Consider the following 16282-nt stretch of genomic DNA (forward strand, 5'->3'; position numbering starts at 1 on the left):
TTCCCTGATGATAGGACCAAAGTGGCCTTCGTGTTATCGTACCTAAGTGGCTGTGCTGCCGATTGGTCTGTTCCCTTGGTGAACCAGAACAATCCAATTCTCCAGGATTTTCAGGGCTTTCAGGCCAGCATGGAAAGGTTGTTCGCTCGACACTCGCAGGGACAGGCCCTTGACAACAAACTGCTATCTCTACGACAAGGTAGTCAAGATCTTTTGTCTTATATAGCCTCCTTTAACAGACTGGTGGTGGAAACCGGATGGCCCGAAAATAAAAGGATCACTTTATTTCACCGGGGTCTGCGCGGAGAACTAAAAGACATTCTGGCCCAAGTAGTGAATCCACCCCAGGGCTGCATAGAATATATTGACTTTGTGGTACAACTGGATCACAGACTTCAGAATAGGAAAGCAGATCGGTCCAAGTTTGAAACCCGAGTACCGATCAGAACCCTCGTAAACCCCAGGAATACCGAAGCTTCGGAACCTATGCAAATAGGGGGAGTTAAGGGGCCGTTAACTCAGAAGGAACGCGAGAGAAGGCGACAAAAGCAACTATGCCTCTATTGCGGGGCTTCCCGTCACTTTCTTCGTGATTGTCCGGTAAAACCACCTAGGAAGGTGGTTGGTGCCTCTGACAACAACTTAATGGAACCTGTTTCGGGAAACGACCTGGCTCGACAAGCGTAGAGGTCCGCTTGCCGAGCTTGAAAACGAACTCTCTGACCTCGCATTTTGTCTTGCCAATGGTGCTCGTGGATCCAAAAAAGCCCCAACGGTTGCATGCCATCAAAGCATACGTCGACAGCGGAGCTATCGGAAACTACGTGGACCGCGAATTGGCCTCCAGGATGAACCTTCCTCTGCATCCAAAAATAAACCAGGATGTCATTACTACGGTTGATGGTACCGAAATAGCCTCTGGGCCGGTAACGCATTCCACCACAGAAGTGACACTTGTGAGTCAGGATGGACATCGGGAAGCAATAGTGTTTGATATAATCAAGGCTCCACAATTTCAAGTAATCCTCAGAATTCCTTGGTTACAAACACACAATCCTCGAATAGACTGGCGAGCAAAGAGAATAACTTTTCCAGATTGTGGTCCCACTTGTTATCCTAGAAATCCAGCTATTGGTTTAGCCACAGTAACCCCCGCCACTGTTCAACTACCGGCAGAATACCTTGAATACCAGGACGTTTTTCAGAAAGAACAGGCTAACACGCTACCCCCTCATGGTTCTTACGATTGCCAGATCGATCTAGTTCCCAATGCTCAACCGCCGTGTAGTAGGATTTACGCTCTCACTGAAAACCAGCATTTGCGTCAGTATTTGGATCAGTACCTTGCCAATGGCTTTATTCGCCCATCAAAGTCCCCGGTCTCTTCCGCTTTGTTCTTCGTGCCTAAAAAAGAAGGAGTCCTTAGAACTTGTATTGACTACCGCACTTTAAATCAAATAACGAATCGTTATCCCCTGCCTCTGATCCCTGAACTTCTTGATCAAGTAAAAGATGCTCGTATATACACCAAGTTAGATCTCCGGGGAGCTTATCACCTAGTGCGAATAAAAGAAGGTGACGAGTGGAAGACAGCTTTCCGCACCAAATACGGGCTCTTCGAATATCAGGTTATGCCCTTCGGTTTGTGCAACGCGCCTGCAGCTTTTCAATTCTTCATGAACGATGTTCTGCGAGAACTTATCGATGTTTGTGTCATCGTATACATCGACGACATCCTGGTGTACTCATCTTCTGAGTCAGATCATCGAAAACATGTTCGAGCAGTTCTAGAGAAATTGCACCAGCACAAACTATTTGCCAAGCTGGAAAAGTGTGTCTTTCATACCACTGAGGTTGAATTCCTCGGATTTGTTCTGACTCCTAAAGGAATTCGAATGGATTCACGAAAGGTGGACGCCATCCTCAAATGGCCATCTCCCGGTTCAGTGAAAGGGGTTCAGAGTATGCTTGGCTTTGCCAACTTCTATCGAAGATTCATCCCGGAGTTTTCACGAATAGTCCAACTCATTACTGCTCTTTTACGTAAGAATAAACATTTTGAATGGACTCCAGAGGCCGAACAAGCCTTTCAAGACCTAAAGACCAAATTCACTTCCGCACCTGTGTTGAAGCACCCGCGTCCTGATCTCCCGTATATTGTTGAAACTGACGCATCCAGTTTAGCCATGGGAGCTGTCCTGTCGCTAAGGGATCCGAAAACTAACCAGCTACACCCTGTAGCCTTTTGGTCCAGGAAATTCTCAGCTCCTGAAATTAATTACGTAATTACCGACAAAGAGTTACTGGCCATTAAATCTGCTTTTAAGGCTTGGCGTCATTACCTCCTCGGTGCAAGACACACCATCACTGTAATTACGGATCACAGAAATTTGCAGTATTTAAAGACGGCCAAAGCCCAATCTTCACGACAACTCCGATGGGCTTTATTCTTTGCAGAATTTGATTTTATAATTACCTATCGCCCTGGCTGCAAGAATGGCAAAGCGGACGCCTTATCCTGGATTGGCATGGAAGAACCCAATTCGTGTTTAGAACCTGTGCCGATAATACCTGAACAAAGAATCTTAGGTTTGACTTCATTGCAAACCATCGAGGACGTTGAAACTCGAGTCAAACTACTTTTTGACCCTTCAGCCTTACTGGAATGGACTCAAAAGGGTCCCCACTTCACCATTATGGATAACTTACCGTACTTCCAAGAGCGGTTATTTCTGCCAAGTAAGGAATTGCAAGAACTAGTTATTGCTCATTATCATGAATCGTTAATGGAAGGACACCCTGGTATCGCTAAAACGGAAGAAAAGATCAAACGCCAATTCTGGTGGCCTTCTTGGAGAAAAGACATAAAGTCTTTTGTGATGTCTTGCGGAGTTTGTGCCCAAAATAAAGGTCAAAGGAACAGGCCATCCGGCCTACTTCAACCCTTGGAGATTCCACCGGCACCTTGGCACACCTTGTCTATGGACTTCATTACGGACCTGCCTCCGTGTGGTGGTTACAACACTATCCTAGTAATCGTGGATCTGTTCTCCAAAATGGCCCACTTTATCCCTCTAAAAGGATTGCCTTCAGCTTCCATCCTGGCCAAGGAATTCCTGGAGAATATAGTTCGAATACATGGTTTCCCTTCCGTACTAGTCTCAGATCGTGGAAGTCAATTCATTTCCCATTTTTGGAGGAAGTGTTGCCAACTAGCACAAATAGATGTATGATTATCCACCAGCCACCACCCCCAGACCAACGGACAAACCGAGAGGACAAATCAGACTCTCGAGCAATATCTTCGGTGCATGTTGCACCAATCCGAGTACAATTGGAAAGACATTCTTTGGATCGCAGAATATGCATACAACAATTCTATGCATTCCGGAACCGATCAAACTCCTTTTTATACTTTGTATGGTCACCATCCTCGAACCTCTGACCTAGATCCACCTCTGACCCTGGAAATGCCCGCAGTAAATCATCTGCATTCCACAATAACCCGAGCCTTCAAAGAAGCTACAACTCATTTACAGCAAGCCAAGAAAAAGTACAAAGAAAACGCTGATTTGCACCGAAGTAAAACACCTCCTTACCAAGTAGGAGACCAGGTTTGGCTAGCAACTAGACATTTATCTCTCAAGGGCCCACGGACTTTCAATCCCAGATTCATTGGGCCTTACCCCATCAAAGCCATAATCAACCCAGTGGCCTTTAAACTGGATTTGCCTGCCAACATGCGTATTCATCCCATTTTTCACGCATCACTTTTGAAACCGGTACAACCAGGAACCCGACTGTCCAAGCCTCCAGATCCTATTCAAATTGATGGGGAATTAGAATTCGAAGTGAAAGACATTTTAGACTCCAAAATGTTAAAGTCAAAACTCTTCTATCTTGTTGACTGGAAGGGTTATGGACCTCATGAGAGATCGTGGGAGCCTAGTAACCATATTCACGCACCTCAATTAATACGAAGGTTCCACCGTAGATTCCCGAACAAGCCAAAACCCCCGGAGGAAACAACCTTGGGAGGGGCCTTGTGGGGGGGTACTGTCATGATGCCTACCTCCAAGGAGCCAGGCCCAGCCCAGCAACCCTAGAGGCAGACATCATTTTCCCCAAGAACGTCTCAGCGGGCCCAAGTTGGGGCCTTTTGGACGCAGTCCTGGCGCCTTTGGCGCCAGGCTCATTCTGGACCCCAGTCCTGGCGCCTTAGGCGCCAGGCTCATAAAGCAAGACATGTGTGTAAGTGTTTTAATGTGCACTTACCTGAAGCAGACCGTGCTGCTACATCCAGGCCCTCTTGAGGACTGAATGGGACTACTTTATCTTTTGGACTACTTTATCACTCGGGTGTGGTCTGAGGAAGAATACATACCTGAGTGGAAGGATACATACCTGGAACTACTTTACAGGCTATTTAAACCACACCCGAAGAGCAGCACATGCTTCGCGTTGTTCTGCATCTAGCAGCTGGACGCTCACCGTGTTTGCTCCTGCATTCGGACTTCTGCCACGCCTGCCAGCATCCTGATCACCTACAAAGGAAGAGAAAGAGAGAATAGGAGAAGGAAAAGACTTTACCTGCAAGATCCGCATTCCGGAGTCAGCTCGCCGATGATCCTGCAAAGGAAGACACTTAATTTAAAAGCACATCGCATCGAACGCCGCAGCGCCGCATTCCACTCACCTTCACAGGGCGCCTCCATGTTCAGCAGCGATCACCCGGATTCGCAGCCACGCTTCCACGCCTAGGGAGAAAAAGACAAGAGCAAAGGTGAGAGAGAGAAGGGAATGAGGAAACCTAAACCTCCATGTTAAGACTTACCTGTTGGGTCATTCCCTCTTCATTTTGGGTCCGCGCCGCATCCAGGCGTTTCCGGACCCCGGCCCCTATGGGGAAAAAGACATTAGCGTCAATGAGCGAATGAAAAGACATTGCCCAAAAAAGCTCATCAAGACTTACCTGATTTCTACAGGGATTGCACCTCGCATCTCGGGTCGGTGCCTTTTCCCCGGCATTCCGTACCCCGGCCCCTATGGGGAAAAAGACATTGACTTTAGCATATTGATGCAAGGACAAAAGGGGAACCTTTCAAGGAACTTACCTGGAAGCCAAGCAAGTTTGGTTCTCATAAAACCAAGAATCCAGTGAAGTAACTGGATACCAACGCGCCCCTGCATCAGAAGCAGGAAGGAGAGCTCGCCCTTCAAGACCCTAAGGTGAGACGCCACGGGAAGCACAGAAGGGTTTCGAGGAGGGTGAGAGGGGAAAGGGGGAGGCTGGTAGCATTCCCCGCAGACAGTTAATCCCTTATTCTCGCCTACAGAAGGATACTTTTGCAAGCCGGACAAGCAGGAGTTGGGAGTCCGGTCCAGTCCATCTTCTGAGCCCCACGCAACACCTTAGAAGAGGTCACAGCAGCACGATCCTGGCCAGCGCCTCCGTGGGAGTCAGGTGAGCGTAACAGGTTAATGGGCTCCGTAACCTCCCAATTTGCATGGGTTCCGAAGTGTTTTCTGATGAACGCGGAATGTGCTCCTTTGAGCGTACATACACAGTCCGATTCTCTGTTCTGGCTTGATCTGTCCTTCGATCTTGCAGCCTGTGGTCTAGCTGCACCACTAGGTTGATGAACTCTGCACAGTCTTTTGGTGGGTTTACTACATGAGCTAGGACGTCTTTCAATTCCCCCCGTAATCCACGATGGAATAACGTTGTTCGTTTCTCCTCAGGCCACCCACTTTCAACAAGACTGTTAAAAGTGGTGATATATGTTAGCAAATCTTGGCTGCCTTGGCGGAGGGACAGAAGTCCGTTATCCAGAGCTTGGCTCTGGGTATGTCGGGCGAACAGCTTCTCCATCTCCTGTTGAAACCCCCTGAAATCCCACAGGAGTGGGCCATCCTGGTTTACTAACGGTATGGACTAAAGCCAACCCGCGACTGATCGTTAGGAAAAGGCTCCGGGTCTACAAAGAAAATGAAGGTGGCACTGGTTCATGAATAGTGCATATTTTCTTGGGTCCCCCGTAAAACGTTCCGGTGGGGCCAAAGGAACTGCCCCAGGGAGGACCACCTGCACTGGATTGACGGATGTGTCTGGAACCGACGGAATACTTCCTGGCAACAGAGCCTGCCCAGCCTGTGTTTGGAGCAATTGTCTAGCTAATTCATCGGTGCGGTACTTGGTGACAATCAACTCCCTCCTAAGGGCGTTGGTTTCTTGCCGGGCGGAGTGCACCTCGGTCGGTAATTCTTCCCGTTACTGGGATAGTTGGTCAGTCTCTGATGTTTCCATGACGCCCAAGTGGATGTTTTTAATTGAGTCTTCACGTTCTGTTACGCTCACCTGGTATCCACGGGGGCACCACACGATACTGTATGGAGGTCTAAGCGCTATCCCGGACACCTCTCTGCTTGGTTATGTGCCAGACGTTGGGTGGCACCTAAAACCACAGAATGGAGGGTTAAGATACTGGTTCTGTGATGGTTGGACTCCCACCTCCCTCTGGTCCAAATCCCCTCCGTTGGGGTTATTGCTCACCTTAGGTTTTTGTGCGTTGAACTCTCCGTCCTGCATCTCTGTGCAGGGGCGCGTGGTTGGTGCGGGTGTTCCATGGACCTAGTTGCTTCACTGGTCCGTGTGCCCTTATGTCGGGTCCAGACCGGCTGTGACTCCGACTCTGCTTGCTGTCTTCCAGGTGAGTTATAATGTCTTTTCCGTCTTTATTCTGTCTCTTCCTTTCCCTCTGTTTTCTCTGTCTTCTCGGCGTCTTGCTCCACTACGCTGTTCCCTAACAATGTCTCTTTTTGTTTTCACAGGGACGGTTGCGATCTCGGAGTTGATGTGCCAATGGCGAAGACCATAGTGAGTTATTGAAGCGTGGAGCACTGTGCTGTTTATTGGTGTTAATTGCTAACCTGTGTTCTCTTCCCTTCTTTGTACAGGTTGCGGTGATGTTCCGGAGTGATAAGCGATCGAAGCGCTGCTTGCCCAGTTAAGTGCTTTGTTAATGCTGACCTTGTTCCTTCTCCCTTGCAGGTTGTGGTGAAACCCAGAGATGGGCGAGCTAAGAGAAGTGCCGGGTGCTGCCAGGACTGTAAGAATTGTTATTAATTCTGTCCTTGTTTCTTTACCTTTGCAGGTTGCGGCAAACTCCGGAGATGGGCAAGGTAAGCGAAGCGCAGGATGGATTCAAGACTGGTTACTTCACAGGTAAGTGTTCTTGCTCGTGAATTCTGTTCTTGTTGTTCCAGGTTATTAATGGAATCCAGATCTAGGGGCTTCAGGATCGGGCTGCCGGAGAAGCAGATGAGCAGGAGCTGAACACTGTGAGCGTTACGCTGCAGGAGTGCAGAATAAAGCAAAGCATGTTCTGCTGTTTGGTTGTGGTTTAAATAGCCCAGGTAAAGTAGTTCCAGGCCAAGTAGTTCCAGACCCAGCCACACCCAAAACACGAGACCGCATTGCTTGATTCTAAAGAACTGAGCTGTGTAATAGGCCTCCATGTTGGATTAAGGTCCAAAACTGGTATTGCTTTATTCCTGATAATGAGCCTGGCACCAAAGGCACCAGGACCAACACCATGTATGTTTCTGATGGAGTTTTAAGGCCCTTGGGGCCAGTGTGAAGGGCTTTAGCCCCACTGCTGCCAGGGGGCTGTTATACCTGATAGGGTCAGGGGCATGGATCGTGACACAGTCTAGGGAAACCAGATGTGTCGGGATAAGAGAGCAGACATAACAAGACTCTGCACATCTCTCTCTTCTCACCCTCCTCATTTGCCGGTACAAGACATCCTCTGCTGCAAAACCATGTGCATTCACTATTTGATCTGAATCTACTTCATTAAAGTCTCTCATAAATTTAGAATCAATACTTCTTTGTGATCTAGATAACACCTCGTCAAATCCTACTTCACTAGACAAATTAAAAATATTTACTGTTTGTTGCACCTAAACAGGACAACAAGAAAAAAGAGAAAACCATACAATCAAACATCCTAACATTCATTTTGTATCCAAATGTCTTAATAATATTTACAACAAACAGTCCATGCTTTTATTCGTCCAGCCTTCTCAACTGGCACAAACTGTGAATCCCATGCCATACTTAACCTTTAGACCTGCTCTTGCTCCTGTGCTGGTGGAGGGGCGCCGTTATCTCTCTGCACATCGCTGATGTGGATCCAGCTCTTGATGTTTTCCACCTACACAGAAGTCAGAGCCGCTCATATCACTCAATAAGTCCCATGGAAACGCCTTTTGTGCCACCTCCGAATGGAGGAGTGAACAAAGACCAGGTTACCAGGTAGAAGCTGTGGCCAATGTAGATCTACAGGCCCTTGAACATTTCCTTCCATTGACTGCAGATGAATAAACACAACCTGTGTAGATACAAGTCTGACACTTTTGGTTAAACCCCTAAGGTATTCCTTAAACTTCTCACCAAGGATTTCTGCTGACTTGTTGTCACCTGACACTGTGCGTGCAGGCAAATGTGGTGTGTGAATTCTACGCCCTGTTTCTATTTCAAGTGGACTGAGATGGTGCTCATTCCCTGGCTGTTTCCATAAATAAAACAAGGCCAGCAGAAGCCAATGCACCGAGTTTCTTTTTAGATCATTAATCGAACCATAAGAATTGCATTCATACGCTCTACAATCCCATTAGCCGGAGGGTGTTACACCAAACACAACCTGTGCTTGATCCCCAAGAGCAAAGTGATCTCTACAAACAAGTCATTAGAGAAGTGTTATGTTATGTAATGGGAATGTATAGAACGCACAAACACCCAAAGGCAGCTTGGCGCTAACGTGGCTCCTGCTATCAAATTTCAGGACCTCACAAATTCCCCACTGTGGAAACACATCCCGCACCAAAAACCTTGCTGCAGACTTAGCATTAGGGTGTGCACAGGGACCAGCCTCAAGCAATTGTGAAAATGGGCAAACCACAACAATAGGATACCGAAAAGTACTGCATCTCTGTATCATGTCCACAAAGTCTCTGTGGAGCTCACAGAAGGGCCCGGAAGGTCAGGGAAAAGTTCCTCTTATGGTCTTCATAGTATTTTCAGGATTAAATTCTCTACACACTATACAATTTCCTACAAATGTACCAACCTGCTCTTGTAGATTGGGGTGTAAACCAATTCTCCTGGATGTGATGATTCCAATGCAGTCATCACGGATTCCCCAGTGACGACCTCCTCCCATGTGGCTAGGGAACAGCAGTCGTTACTGAATCCTGACCCTGGAGGCGGTTATATGAGGGAGGATCACATGATATGAGACAGCCACCAGGGAAATGTCGTGGCTTCATTGGATGAGGCGTGGTATCCTCCATCTGCCCATGGAAGAGACCCCCTGATACCCAATACCCTAATGGCCTATTGCCATCAATCTGTTCCCTCCTTTAGGGAAAATACAGAAACCTTTTCCCAACACCCTTTATGCCAAACTCCCATCCCATCTCTAAAAAGTAAAAGCTCCAAGAATACCCTTTTCAGTTCTAATTCATGTTCATATAGAACAGTTTTTTCGGGGCGCTGTTGACCAGCCAAGCAAGGTGGCTTCCTGACTGTGGACCTCCGTCCCCACTATATCCTAATTTTAAATAAATCCTTTAATGCCCAGTATATACAGGATCTAACACCGGCTGCGGCTCGAGATAAGGTCTGGGTGCCTGGCGATCGAATTTGGCAGAGATTCGCAAACTGCATGTGGAGTGAGGAGCAGCCGAAACTGTTACACATGGCCGTAGCTGGTCACTATGGTCCTGTACCCGATTGTGCGGTACACGTACCCGCTTGAGTGGTATCCTTTGGAGAAGCAGTTCCAAGATGGATGCCAATAGAGACCTTTGAGCGGACAGCAGCGGTTCAGTCTTCTCACCTCCCTGCGAGACGCCGCAGACCGCTCACGTGACCCTATTTCCGGACTCGAAGCCTACGGATCATCGCGTCGCTTCTGCTATTGACGCTCCGTGAGTTCGTTATTGCATCCCTTGCCTACTTTGCTGAATATTTCATGCTAATCTTTTCTTACTCTTCTGATTCTGTCTCTCTCAGTCATTTTCTACAGTTGCTCTACTCAGCCCCCGTTCCCTGTGAGTGCAGACCAGCCCAGCTAATCCAACATTACCCAGCCGATTCAAGAGAAGTCTCTTCGGCTTTCATTTCCTCCCAGAAACCTGCAAGGGTAAGCCCTGTTTCCTTTGAGCTCCCCTTTCTTTGTTCCGATAAAGGCGCTTACCTGTCTGTTCTTATAGAGCTCCTGTTGCTTACCTGCAAACCTTTTGAATACCCGTCTCGTCAAGTGTAAGCCTTTCTAGACTCTATTAACGGTGAGAAGATCCTCCTTCCGCCCTTTACTAAACATCCAACTCTCATTTCCATTCTGACCCTCTTCTTGTTTTCCTTTCGTGCATCCAGAAGAAGCCTCCCAGGGGACATCAGTTTTCTACCACACATCAGGAACATCTTCACTTCCACACCTGCCTGATCCTCAAAACTCTAGATTCGACCAGGGTTTTCTTCCCATTAGAGGGTTTCCCCGACGGTCCTGTCCTCTCCCCATGTAATTCTATTTCTAGGTCGGGGGGGCCAGGATTGCCTCAGGGGAACCTTCATAGCTGCATTTGCCTCTTCCATATTGGATTCTTCGACTTGTCATGGTGAGTGAGTTGAAACCTTTGGTAACAACTGCTTTAATCATATCGTAGTTTTATAGAATTAACAGTAAGCGACGCCCCAAATATTGACAGTCGGTATCCTCATGGAACAACAAATGCAGCAATTAATGGCGGCCCTGCAAGCCATGTCGTTAGAGATGCAATCTTTGAAACAGGATAATGCTCAACTGCGACAGCAAGTAGCCAGAGCTTTTTCAGACACTCCCCCATCCTCCTTACACACAGTCATGTATGATGGTGATCCTTAGAAACGTAAAGAATTCCTCGACAGTTGTACAGTACAGTTTACCTTTAAATCACGCTTTTTTCCTACAGACAAAGACAAAGTGGGGTTTGTGATTTCTCATCTTTCGGGCCCTGCATTAGCTTGGGCCACTCCTTTAGTCACCTCTAACAATGTGATTCTTGACTCTTACCCAGCCTTCTCTAACAGCCTTAAGTCTATGTTTGGCAGGAAGGAAATAACAGTTGCTACACAAGAAAGGCTCCTTGATCTGAAGCAGGGGAATAAGGATTTACTAGGGTACATCACCCAATTTAAACAATTGTCCCCGGAATTGGGTTGGCCGGATGACGGATTTCTAACCCTTTTTCGTAGAGGCTTAACAGAAGAACTTAAAGATGAGCTCTCTAAAGTGCCCCGCCCAGCCAACTTGGCTGATATGATCGCTCTAACTATGCAGATAGATTATAGGATGCATGAACATTCTTACGAAAGAAGAAAGGGCAAAGGACTACAATCACATAGTGATTATTCCTTTACATGGAATAAAACTCTCCCTCAAAATGAAGAACCTATGCAGATAGGGAACATAAGAGGACCATTATCGACGACCGAGAGAGAAAGAAGAAAGACACTCGGATTATGATGGTACTGTGGGTCCTCCTCCCATGTGTTAAAGGATTGTCATTTGGTGCCCCCACGTCGCAGTCCTATCACAAAGTCGGGAAACTCCAAGACCCTACCGTTAGGGGAAGAACGGTAGGGAAACAGAATCCTCCTTCCCCATGTCAAACCAATATGACTTTAGACAAAGACGCAAATAACCAGACGATGGTGGTAGTATCCTTGTCTATGATATTATCAGAACATATACTACCCGGTATTCCCGCTTTGATTGACTGCGGTGCAGCAGGTATTTTTTGGGATTACGATTGGGCAAAGAGACACGGTATTCCTCACATAACTAAGGCCTTTGTTACTCCCATACAAGGAGTAGACGGGAGCCCTTTAAGCTCTGGTCCTATTAAAGAACAGACTAATCCAATTACCTGCATGATAGCCAACCATAAGGAAACCCTAGTTTTCGACCTGATCAAAACTGCCCATTTTCCTATCATCTTAGGGCTTCCGTGGTTGAGACTCCACAATCCTTTCATTAACTGGTCAGCGGGTACTCTTTTTCTAGGGTCAGAATATTGCGTACACCATTGCCTTTCCCCGGAGTTGGTAGGTTTACATATCCCCTCTGTAGAGGCTCCTAATCCTTCTGTAGCAACTATTAATCTGCTAGAAACTGTCCCTAAATGTCATTGGAAATTCCGATCTATATTTGAAAATCCGAGTTCCCTACGTTACCTCCACATCGAAGAGATGATTGCCATATTGATCTGCTTCCTGAACAGCCCATTCCTTTTGGTAGGATGTATGTACTCTCCCAACGTGAGAAGAATGTTTTGAAAGAGTACCTTCAAACCAATTACGTAATGGCCTCATAACTGAATCAGTGTCACCGGCGAGAGCTTCTCTGTTTTTCATCCCCAAAAAAGACTCGGATGAACTCCGCCCTGGTATTGACTACCGGGGTCTAAACAAAATAACCATCGTTGACAAATACCCCATGCCTCTTATAACGGACATTATCGAAGCGGTTCGAGGGGCGACTCTCTACACTAAGCTCGATCTTAGAGGTGCTTATCATCTCATACGAATAGCTCCAGGAGATGAATGGAAAACTGCCTTTCACACACCTTTTGGTCATTTTGAATATCACGTTATGCCGTTCGGTTTGGTTAATGCCCCGGCTATCTTTGTAACGCTCACCTGATTCCCGTAGAGGCGCCGGTCTTGACTGGGCGTATACCGTATCTTCAAAGGTGATGTGTAACACACGGCTGGCTCTTTGGGCTGGACCTCTGTGCACTGTATGTCTGACTCGAAGGGTAAGATGTCTGCAGATAGAAAATATGGGATTAAGGAACTGGGTTATTGAATGTCTCTCTCTTCTTCCCTTTCTCCTCTCCTGTAGAACCCCAAAGGTTAACGCTCTCACCTTAGGTAAGTGAACGCGTGCTCTCCATCTGCCTCGGGGCAGGGTGCTGTAAGCAGTTTCTTCACTGGATAAGGGGAGCAGGCCTCTTGACTTCAGAGGACTGCTGTCCGTCGTTTACTGCACGAACGGTAAGTTTCGAGTAATTCTAATGTCTTTAAAGTCTTTAGTAATGATGTTTCTTGTTTTGCAGGGTTCCGGCGATGGCGGATGACGGGCTGAAGTGAGTTGAAGATGGAGCCCGTGTGATGAATAGAAGCGCCTGGAAGCACGTAAGTAAGCGCTTGTTGCCTGCTTCACGATGCGCTCTAACTGTCTTTTTATTTTGCAGGTACAAGTTCGGAGCGGCTGCAGGGTGCCGGAATACCCACTGGGTTAGATGTGGAAAGGAGTAATGGCACGTGAGTATTAAAGTTCCCCAATGTCTTTAAACGCACCTTGTTTTGTCTTTCAGATGCGGGATGCAGCGCCGAAGGCCTCCGGAGCGTGCGAAGAGTTGGTAAGCTTTTGTCTTTCAGATGCCGGAATGCAGTGTGAAGACCTCCGGAGCGCACGAAGAGTAGGTAAGCCTTTGTCTTTCAGATGCCGGAATGCAGCACGAGGCGTTGGTGACAGCCGATGGACCAGGTAAGTGAAGAGCTGTCACTGAAGACCGTAATGCTAACCTGTTCTTTCTTGTCTTTATAGGTGTTGCTGAAGACTGGATTCAGGATGGTAAGCCTTTTTCCTTAGGCCCAGGATCAGATGCAGAAGACACGATGAGCGTTCTGCTGCAGAGGATGCAGAATAACGCAAAGCAAGATTCATCCATCGGGTGTGGTTTAAATAGCCTCCTGTAGTGCTTAGGTGTCTCCTTCCACAGCCACGCCTAGGTAAGAAAAGAGTTCCTGCTTTCCAGAAGAGTTCCAGTGTTCTGAATCTAGGGAGTGGCTCCAGCCCCACCCAACAGGAAAAGTAGTTCCAAACAGAAGAGGATCAGAGGCTCAACTGGCAGGCAAGTAAGCAGCATGGTCTGCTGAAGGTAAGTCCACCCAAGCATTATGAGCCTGGCGCTTCCAGCGGTGGGACTGGGCATATTTATGAGCCTGGTGCCACTGGCGCCAGGACTGGGTCCAAAAGGTCCCAATTGGGACTGGTTGGCACTCGGAACCTGGGTTATGGATCTGCTTCCAAGGGAGTTGGGAAAACCCTGACCTTTTGGAAGCAGAGATCATGACAATCTTTCAGCGGTTTATGGACCATCTATTTGCCGACATTTTATTTCATTTTGTCATAATCTACTTGGATGATATCTTGGTGTATTCCAACAACCCTGAGGATCATATCCAACATGTTAATACAGTTTTGAAACGGCTTCAATCAAATAAACTCTACTGTAAAGCCGCCAAATGTGAGTTCCATCGGGAACAAGTTAACTACCTAGGCTTTGTACTGTCGTCTCAGGGAATTTCTATGGACCCGAAGAAAGTATCAGCAGTTTTGGATTGGCCATCTCCTGCAAGTGTAAAGGATGTGCAGCGGTTTTTAGGGTTCGCTAACTTCTACCGGAAGTTCATTCCCTGTTTTTCCAAAATCATTCTACCCATCACCAGACTTTTGAAAAAAGGTAACACATTCTCCTGGAACGATTCGGCTCAGAAAGCCTTCCAAGCTTTAAAATAAATGTTTACTTCTGCTTCCATTCTTATCACACCCGATCAATCTAAACAATTCATTGTGGAAACAGATGCATCGCAATATGCATTAGGAGCCATACTTTTACAAGCGTCGGAGCAGGGGGAAGAACGACCAGTAGCCTACTTATCTAAAACCTTCAATACAGCAGAACAGAACTACTCTGTACTAGAGAAAGAATTGTTGGCTATTAAACAGGCCTTCAAGGAATGGAGACACTTACTATTAGGATCTACCCATCCTATTAAGGTTCGCTCAGAACATCAGAATCTCAGGGTGCTCCAAAATGCTTACACTACTAACAGTCGACAAGCCCGCTGGGCTCATTTTTTTCTTCCCTTCCGGATCGAATTCACCTTTCTGCCAGGGAAACACAATCAAAGGGCAAACGCTCTATCCCGCAAGGATTCCCCTACTTCTACATTCTGTTCGGAGAAAATGTTTCCCAATGCTCAATTCATCGCTGTCATAACGGACTTTCTTCAAAAGGTGCAAACTGCTACAGCGCAAAATCAATCATTGTGTGAGAGTATCGCTTCCTCCCATCAGTTTACTAAAGAAACAGGTTATTTCTTTCATGGAACGCAGGTTCTGATTCCCATTCCTTCATTACAGCTGGAAGTGCTACAAATGTGTCATGATTCACGAGCTGTGGGTTATCGAGGGTTTCTTTCCACGTTGGAACTTATACAACGACATTTCTGGTGGCCAAATCTAAAATCTGATGTCCGTGATTATGTTGCAGCTTGCAGTATCTGTGCTCATGCAAAGACTCCACAAACCCCACCTTTGGGATTACTAACAAGGATGCCTATCCCAGACCGACCTTGGCAAATTATATCCACTGATTTTGTGTCTGATCTACCTCTATCTGAGAACAAGACTACCATTATGGTGCCTATAGATTATTTCACTACATTGGCTCATTTCACCCCTTTAGAGAATTTCCCTGGAGCAACATTAATGGCTAAAATCTTCCTCTCTGAAATGTTCTCTCGTCACGGTCTACCAGATACTATCGTTTCAGATCGAGGTCCTCAATATACCTCCCTCTTCTGGCAAAATAACATGTCACGTCTTAGGGGTCAAAAGAGCCCTTACCTCAGGATACCATCCCCAAACTAATGAGCAAATGGAACGGTTAAACCAGACTCTAGAAGGATATCTACGATGCTTTGTATCAGCAGCTCAGGATAATTGGGTGGAATTGCTTCCATTCGCTGAATTCGCCTACAATAATTCTTACCATTCTGCTCTCCGGACCAGTCCCTTTCATTGTTCTTATGGCTACCATCCCTCTTGTGTTCCTACTGTTTTGACTCCTACTTCCAGCTGCCCGGGAGTAGATAGTCTTATCGCTGACATTCAGGAGGGTCAGAAACTGGCTAAACAATCCCTTCTGGCGGCTCAAGACCGTGCTAAACAATCCGCCGATCGTCATCGTCGATTAGCCCCGACGCTTACCATCGGTGATCTGTCTGGTTGGCATCCCGCTTCCTTCCTCGCCGCCTTGTCCCGTCAAAACTCTCTCCAAAATACTTTGGACCGTTTAAGGTGTTGTCCATGGTGGGTGCAGCGGCGGTCAAACTGGCTTTGCCTGCCTCCTGGTCTCGAATACATCCTGTGTTTCATCT

The sequence above is a fragment of the Ambystoma mexicanum genome, chromosome 5p, assembly GCF_040938575.1.
Source record: "Ambystoma mexicanum isolate Mex_15411 chromosome 5p, UKY_AmexF1_1, whole genome shotgun sequence".
Taxonomy (NCBI): Eukaryota; Metazoa; Chordata; class Amphibia; order Caudata; family Ambystomatidae; genus Ambystoma; species Ambystoma mexicanum.